This window comes from Protomyctophum parallelum (genome assembly GCF_964188405.1).
Source record: "Protomyctophum parallelum genome assembly, chromosome: 11".
Taxonomy (NCBI): Eukaryota; Metazoa; Chordata; class Actinopteri; order Myctophiformes; family Myctophidae; genus Protomyctophum; species Protomyctophum parallelum.
In genome coordinates, this window is record NC_139707.1 from 10,727,961 (window position 1) to 10,737,535 (window position 9,575).

A 9,575-nucleotide genomic window follows, 5' to 3' on the forward strand; every position below is an offset into this window, starting at 1 on the left:
CCCATCCAGGCCCTCCAGCGCCCACAGCCGTCTCTGTGTGGCGGCGGCGGCCGCAGCGTTTTTCTCTCGCCACAAAATGAGTCTCCCGTCTCTGGCTATGGGACCAAAATCCAATTACGGGAGCACAATGGCAGCATGAGGCTTCCCGGGCTTTGATTCCTTTTCCTTTTAGGAAGGCATAGAGAGAGTGGAGGGCCCTGCCCACGCAGCGCCCACTCCTCGATCTGGGTCCCCTCCTCGTCTACACTTCAAGATTCGCTCCTGACGGCGCCCGCTGGCCAAGCGGTCCAGGCGCATCAATGCCACAGCTCTGGCCTGACAGCACGTCGCGTGTTCGAGTCCCGTTCATTCATGCCGACATTTGCTGCGTGTCTCTCCCCTTCTCTCTCTCCCCCTCTTTCCTGTCCATCTTCACTTGTAAAAAGGCAGAAAAGCCAAAAACAAATATAAAAAAATTCTACACTCTCAGAGTTAAGGGGGTCCTTGCAAATAAAACATTTGAGAACCACTATAGTGGACCCCAAATAATGTTCGATAGTGTTGAAGTATAAATAAATTAAAACAACAACATTGACTATGTATCGTTTTGCAATGGAAATAATCAGCATTGAATCGTTTTGCTATGTAATTAATTAATCGAATCAATTTCCCCTCTGGGATTAATAAAGTATTATCCTATCCGATTGTTGGTATACAGTGAAGCGGCGAACAGTCAAAATTTATTTTTTCTTATTTTTTTTGGATAAACTATAAAGTGTGCTGACCATATAAGGAGTTCCTTCCTGTCCCCAGTGAGCCCCTGGGGTAAAAAAAACCCTAGTTTCGGTTTGGGCTTTGGGTCAGGATGAGAGGGGCCTTCCTCCAATCATGACCGAGTGTGGTGGGCCTTGGTGCACGTGCTGTGGGCCTGTTGTACTTCCCCCACTGTAGAGCGTGTGCATGTGCACATCTTGTTACCGGGGTGGACTGTTTTTTTTTTTTTCAAATCACCCAAATCACTGAATGCTCCTTTAATGCCAGATATCAGCTAATACAATAAAGTCATGCACTTTTAAAGCCTTGAATGGCCAGACTCCTAGCCATGTCTCTGACATGCTGAAACCCTACAGGCCCTCAGCCCACTCAGGTCCACTCCTCAGACAAGGCCCTCCTGTAGACCCTACAGCTCAGCTTGTCACTAAGGGCGGCAGGGCCTTTGCAACCAGGGCCCCCACGCTCTGGAAGGCCCTTCCTATACCGACCTAAGATGTGCAAAATCAGTATCCACTTTTAAATCTCTCCTGAATACCCACCTTTATGTTAAAGCCTTTTCTTAATTGTCATTTTTGTATTATGTACATAGGCGGAGCTTGAAGTTGACGCTGGGGGGTGCGACTGCTTGGCCAACGACACCCAACGACAAAATGAGTTATTTAGGTAATACAGCAGCTCACACACATGCACTACAGCCATTCAGCGAGTCATCATATCATGATAAGAGAGATGATTACAAACTACAGTCAGAAGCCAGAAGGTATTAAAGTTTAAAAAAAAAAAAAAAGCAAAACTTTTTTTTTTTTTTCAGGGGGTGCAGTGCACCCCCTGAACCCCCCCAAGCTCCGCCCATGATTATGTACGTTTTGTATTTTCATGCCTGCTATTGCGTGGATTGTTCTTTTGTGACTTTGTCTAGAAATGTGCTATATAAATACATTCATTATCATTATCTTTATGCACAGAATGCACTATTCCAAGACAAAACTGCACAGGGTCTATCCTACTACATCTTATCCGGTGTGTGACAAATGTAAACCAGCAGAGGGCAGCCTAACACATCTATTTTCTAAACTGTATAATTTTTTTTATAATAATTGACCCTCAATTGGCTTTATTTGGATGTTCAAAGAATGCTTTAAAATATACAGATGAAGAACAAAAGGCTTTGATGCTCGGAATGGTTGCAGCGAAGAAAATAATTATGTTGGATTGGAAATCATCCTCTCCTTGCTTGATGAAGTGGCTTACTGAGATGACTGTAATCATACAGATGGAGAGAATCAGATCCCACAAGACATTCATGAAAATATGGACTCCCTTCACAGATTACCTAAAAGGATAGGTGAAAACAAAGACCAAACACAGGAATGTACAAGGTGAAAGAAGTGCACAATATATATGGCAGTGCTCTGTTTGTCTGTCTGTTCTCGAGTTACTTACATTACAACCACACACAAACACTCACACAGACACACACACACAGAGACGTGGCACATTTATAGTAGGATGTGTCATGGTCATGGATGGTATAGTCATTACTGCCAGGTGCAGTGTTGGGCATTGTTAGGGGAGAGCCGCCAAGGTTGTAACGCTTCACGGTTGTAACATGGACGTTATCTCTTGATTGGTCAACGCCACCATGCCATCGCGTCAGTATGTGTACAGCAACGTACTCAACGTACTCGTGCCCAGGAAGTTTTAAGTGTTTACCTTCATCCCACGGGGAGCTATTGGCGAAAAACTGATTTTTCTCAAAAAGCATTAGGTCATATTTACACAGTTGACATATTGGCCAATATTATATGTTCTAAAATTGTATTGTATTGTGTAGTGTATTCTAAAATTATTGTAGGGTTGTATAACATTGTACAACTCAATAAATCAAACGTTTGTTTAATCAATGTATTTCCCCACTGAACTGACCAAAAAAAAGAAAAAGACCAAACTGGTACACCCAATACTATTTAATATTTCCCTTATTTTTTATACATTTTCTTATCACATCCATGGAATGAAAACAATGCTAAGGAGTTGCTTCAATGAAATATAATTGCTTTAAGCTGAAAACGATATGTTTAATGATGTTTTTTAGCGTTGTTACATTTATCATGCATGCCGTTACAATTAATCCGACATGCGCAGCAATTGTAACACTGGAACAGCGTCCACGTTCGGTTTAATAACTCCCGACCTGTCTTATAAAAAAAATAACTTGAAGTGGTTTATGGTAGCAGACATGTGTCCGTTGCCTGAAAATATTACATGTGTAGATAAACGGATCTCTGAGTAAAGAAATGAAACGTGCAAAGTGTTACATCCTTGGCGGCTCTCCCCTACTTTATTACTGGATTACTGCCTATAAAAATACGTTCGGTATAGATTACCTTCTGAGAAAAGTAACTTGATAGATAATTTCTGCGTTACCGACAATTAAAATCCTCCCTCGAGAGAAAAAAATAAACTGTTAATAATAAAAATAAAATAAAAATAATAATAAACCGTTCACCCCACCGACTCAATCAAATTCGACATGACAAACCAGAGTTCACCATTTTCTATATATAAAATAGCAGATCTACAAGCTCATTGCGCGGCACTCGGTGCCACGCTATCGCCGCTATGAGCTTGTAGATCTGCTATTTTTCAACAGCTAAGGTATAACACTAATGCTTAAAACACCAAAACGGGGGGTTCCAGTCAAGAATGGGTTAGATCATGCATGACATGACAAACTACAGTTCACCCGGCTTTTCTGTAATGATCTGCTATCCATTTTTATGTACAATAAACAACACTATTCATTATGTCCTCATGTGGGACAGCATGTTATTGTTTTATTGTCTTTATTATTGGCACAACTGTTATGTTCTCTGGTAGTACAAGGTTTGTTATATGCTCCTTTTGCAAAAACCAGTGAAGGAACAGTGGAGCTTTTCCTACATAGGCATGATGGTGGAACATGTTTTAGTGTAGCCAGGCTAGTTAGTGCACCTCTCCCTGGAGCCTGATTGCCCGGAGTGCCATCACCCGTGCAGAGCACCAGGTGAACTAGGTTGGCTAAACGAGCTCCAGACACTATAAAAGCTCTGGGTTGTGTGCGAGCAGCTTTTAGTCATTCCTTGAGTTTGAGTTGATGTGGCAGCAGGTTCTCTCTCTCTTATCAGCTCCAGTGTGTTAGGTTCTGGGGCTGGGGGACAGGTCATTAGACTTAAAAAAGGGCAGATATACAAGTTCATAGCATGTTATGTGATGTGTTATGAGGGGGTAGATCTGCAATTTTGGGAAGGTTTTCAAACCAAAAATACCTTTTTTATAAATTGTCACATTAGGGCACGTACAGCTCTAGTAACATCAATCTGGGGGTCCTCGATATGAAAATGTTGGATCACTTTACTAGTTTTGTTAAATATACATGAACCGAGCCGTCTTGGGTGAACCAGCGGGTGGAGTGGTTACACTCTCAAAGTTACATAAAACATTGTAATGCAAAAAATATATATATACTTTTAACTTGGGGATATAGAGGCATACAAGGGTAATTACTTTCCACAATATTACACTTAGAGACTTGCATTTAGCATTACAGTGTACCCATAAGACCCCCTGATGTTGAAACATCAATTATTATTAAACAAAAAGTAGGTAATTATGGCATAGAATTACCCCCCCCCCCCACCCGTAAATTACCCTGCAGAAAGTTAGAAGTTATAAATAAATATAATTAATATCTTTCATGTCACTGGTATATAGCAATTGATTTGGTGATGTTTGTTGAGCATATCTCACAGTCTGACCTAGTTCTGGGAGCCTCCTGCCTACAACCTGGAGACTAATCATCCTGCAATCAAGCCAGCACTATTTAAGCCCCAGTTTGACTTGAGCTCAGAGTTGTTTCTCCACTCAGACAGAGCAGCATGTGCCAGTCAGCCAGCAAGGACAAGTGAAGTGAAGTGAATGAAACTGTAGAGAGAAGAGTGTTTCTCCCCATACCGCACAAACAGACTTGAAAATACTTGAAAAAGACTAAAACCGAGAAGTCTAAAGCAGAATCAGACAGAGATCTTTCAGAGTTCAGTTTCCAAATATACATCAAAAGCAAGCAAGCAGAAAGCATGGAACCAGATAGTAATCGATAGGCAGGAGTCCACTGACTGTGTCGTGATCACAGTTCTTTGGAATCTCCAATGGCTCCATTAGTAGAACCGAGGGACTTAAATTCATGGGCTACGATATTACAGGCTGTCCAGAACCGTGACTGGATATTGCACATAACTTGCATCCAGATTTTACAATATAAATTGGGTCCCACAGATATAAATGGCATTAAATGGGGGTCCGAAGACTACTGCATGTCAAACTGGGGGTCCTTCAAATTTAAAGGGTTGAGAATCACTAGACCCGTAACAATCTTCTCTGATATATCTTCTCTGCATATCTTTGCAAATGTGGGTCCGCTGGCTAACTATTGTCAATTCGGGGGTCCTTGACATGAAGAAGTTTGGGAACCACTGATATAGAGAATATATTGTGAATATCGAGAGGTTGTACAGTAAATTAGGAAAATTGTCAAAGGAAATGCTTAAAATGTGTAGTAACTCACCGCAAAGAAAGACCAGTGCCCACAGATCCTCAATTATGGATAGCGCTGGTCTCAAAAACACTAAGCAAATATCAATGACAATGGCCAAACACAATACCACCACCGCCAACACGGACAGAATCGCAGTGTTGGGCAGTAGCTAGCTACAAGTAGCGAAGCTACATAGCTTAACTACATTTATCAGTAGCTTGATGGTAGCTTCACTCCTTTTGAACCAAGTAGCGTTTTTTGTAGTGTAGCTATTTTTAGACCCAAGTAGTGACGTAGCTTTCAACAAAAGCTATACGTTACAAATTGACTGTTAAATAAAGTTTTGTGGGGGAAAAAATCCATGATTGGTTGGTTTAGATAAGAGTCTGACAGTTATGTTGTTAAGCAGCAAGTAGATCCCACACAGCAGCTGTCCTTTGGCTTTTATCTCTAGCACAACACAGTGAATTACTCACCTAATGCTGCCTGCAGGTTCCATGTTTAATTCCAGTGTGTGTAACCTACATTATTGTCTAAGTGAAAGTTTTCATATTGTAAATTTGATCGCTAACGTGGTTTAGCGACTATATAGTACTTTGACAGCCCATTCATCGTAGCTTGTTTACAAGTCAAACGGACTTCTTGTGCAGAAACTGCCCCATCAAAATAAGAGCCACTTGTATTGATTAGTCAACACTAGTTGTATTTCTAAGTCTACCTACAGGACATTAACATCTCATTTAAGTGCCTGTCAGCATTCTCTCAATCTGAGTATCCCATCCTCAAATATTCGGTAAAACAGTGCCTCCCCGAGGCACTGTTTTACCTAGTGACCTGGGTCAGCTAGTCTCAGCTGGTGCGCGAATGTGGCTGTGGCAATAATAATAATTTTTAAAAAATCGTTCATTTTTTGGAACCATGAACTTTAGTTAAAAATGTTGAATTATGAACTGAATTAGTTCCTTTAAAAAAATTAACTGTGAACTGAACTATAGTTAATAAAAACAATAACTTTCCCAACACTGAACACATGAATCAGCTGGCTCCTGACACCGCAAGGTACATTAATACAAGTAAATGTGAAAAAGTTGACACCAAAAGCCAGACAGAGGGCTTGTTTCCAGTTTGTTTTTTAATAAACAATCAAACTCAGCATTTTTGCCTGCCTATTAGGCTATTTGTTCGGTGGAAACTTGATCATGAAGTTGATAAAAAATATTAAAAAAAAGTAGTGTCCATGTAGCTAGCTACTTTTGCCATGTAGCTTATAGTGTAGCTTGCTACAATTATCTGGGGATAGCTTCGTTGTAGTTGAGCTATATTTAATAGAGAGTAACTGGTAGTGTAGCTTACTACATTTTCCAAGTAGCTTGCCCATCACTGCAGAATCGTAGGCCACCAGCGGAGAGGAGAGACAAGGTTCGGTAATCGGTTTCTGCCTTCGTTCAGTAAACCCCTGGTATAGAAGCCTTGGCCGGTGCTCAGGTCGCGATAGAGAATCCACACAACTATGCTGCAGATTTCTGATATAATTGCTGACCAAAGTAGCTAGAATAAAAACTGGCGTAACAGACCACAACAAAGAAATAACAAGAGCAATTTGGATAACGTAGAACAACATTGGCACAAGCAGTAGTAACAGTTAACATGTTCCCTCTTTCTTTTTCTTCTTCTTGACTTTACTTCATCCATGCGCAAAATAGTAACTATGTATAGGGTGCATTACAGCCACCAACTGGACCGGAGGGTGGAACAGGACAAAGCATTCAAATCAAATAAAATAAAACAAATGTTTCATAGCTTTAGAAATATAGTGATTTCAAATTTGAGGAATTTATAATGGGGATCAATGCCAATGGCAGATTTTGGCACGTCACATTCACCTAGGAACTCCATTCACACTTTTTATAATTCCGCTTACTGTGGACACATGCTGGAACTTTTTACTTTGAAATGTTTTGTAGTTTTTTTGTTAAATGCCCAATGCATTGTCAATGCCAATAGCACAACATTTAGCACGCTACTAGTCCTACATACTTACACCTAGAAACCCCATTCAAACTGTTGTGTACTTATATAGAAGGATAAGGAGACGGGAGACCAGGTAATGGCACTGTAGCTTTACTGTTTACTCTGGACATAGATTGTACATACAGGGAAGGGGGTGTGTACATAGCAGGGCATGACGGGAAACACACAGGGACAAAACAGGGCTGTCAATATATAACATAGCCTATCCCTCCCCCTTTACTTTAAAGCTTCCCTTAAATAGAAGTAAAATAATTCACTCAGTGTCCACTTTGAAAAGTCAACTTTGAAATACAACTTAGCTACAATAATAACTTTTAAGTAAACATAACACTTTCCTGAACTAGGGAATGAGGTATAGACTACCTCAATTCCCAAACTGACCGGGGGATTATTCTTATCCACCGCCCGAGCGTATGACCGGGGTTTGATGGGGATACCTGACACGATCACATCGTTGATCCTGCTGTATTGCTCCATGGCTTGGACTCTGCTCTCCAAAAAGTAAAACGTTTGTCCTTCTCTGCGTTCTGGGTCCGCAGTTTCTTCACCTCCGCAACCAGCTCCATGATAGTTTTCTGTTGCTAACTCACAACAGCCATTTCCTCCGTTAAAAAATTCAGTGACTGCTTTATGTCCTCAATGTCCTCTTTATTTGTATTCTTCTTCCCAGCCATGTTGAACACTAATGTGTTTGGTAGTGTTGTTGAGTGTTTACGTCTCAATCACACCCTTCAGCAAGCGGGTTCCAAGGCTAACGGTGCAGCCAGAGTTACCTTGTTTGTTGTTTCTTTGCCTTCTTTGACATCCTTACTCTTTACTGTTTAGTGTTTACTAGTTGCAGTGCAACAAGTACAGAATAACTGTTACCTGTTTTAACAGTCTGTCAGTCAAGTCAATCTGAGAACACATCGGCAGATAATGGTGTAACAGCGTCCTCTCAAGGTGTCTTCTCCATGATGCGATGATCACTGGTTTCTACAGTATATGAAACAGGACCCGTTTTGGCAACAACGGTCCCAGGCATCCACTTTATACCGTTAGCATAGTTCCGAGCAAGAACCCGGTCCCCTGCCGTGAAGCTCTGCAGCTTTGTCTTAGCTCGTCTGTCCACTTGAGCCTTTTGTTGATGGTGCACGACCTCTCTTGTCTTTAGAGTTTTTTCTTTTTTTACATTGTGCATTTCTTTTACATTTCAGTGTGGCTGGAAGGGAAGGGCCTTTCAATGTGTGTGCGTGTGCGTCTCTCTCTCTGTCGGGTTCAGCAGATCAGTTTTGGGATTCTTCAACCGGCTTAGGGTAGTTCAGATGCTGTGAAAGCGTCAAGCGTTTATTAATATAGCCTCACTGTCAGTGAGGAGACTGTTCAGTATGACATTGTCATCTCCCTGACATTGTACATTCCCCCCGGAGTACACCTCACGTTGGCCGAATTTCAGCAAATTGCGTAGGCCGAGCACTTGATAGTCTAATGGCCTTCACCTGCAGAATTATTTCGACCTCCATCAAGAGTCCGCCAACAGTTGTGGAATGCGGGACCACCGTCACGGGAATCATTATGCCGTCCCCATGTGCCAGCTGATCAGCACGAGTGTCAAATCAAAAGAAGCTCACAGTGAGGCGTAATGCTGCCCTCCACCGGTCGGGAATAAAATTACTTTGTTTCTGTATCTCTGTTACATTTTATCAATCTGCAATTCATCTAGTTCCACATCTTTGTCACACAGGCCTACATACATATATGCTCTAAATGTGTAGAACTTCAACTGTCTCGCCTTACCGTCCATCCCGTCTTCGTACCACATGTTCCACGACCTGACGGCATCTGCCATGTCTTCTTCTCCACCACCTGATGGTGAAGAGGCCACCACCAGGTCGTGGAGGGCCCGCATCCGCAAGATGTCCTTCAGTTTGGGGCAGCGGGTCCCATGCCGGGCGATCACCGTCAGGTGGAGCGGCAGGCAGCAGGTGGTGCACGGAGGCATCAGGCTCCATGGTTCGATAGTGGAGCTATCGGGGGCCCTGGAGTGGCCGTGCCACTTAAACCAAGGCTCAGTCATGTTCGGGATTCTAGGATTCCAGTTTAACATTCAAAGATCCACTTACACTGTCAACAAAATGGCATGATTAATTTGGGAGTTAGTAATTCTCAAGGCTGAGCGACTCTTGAAAAATCGGTCGAGCTTATGGGAGAGGAGGAGCTCCTCTACTGTAAATCACAG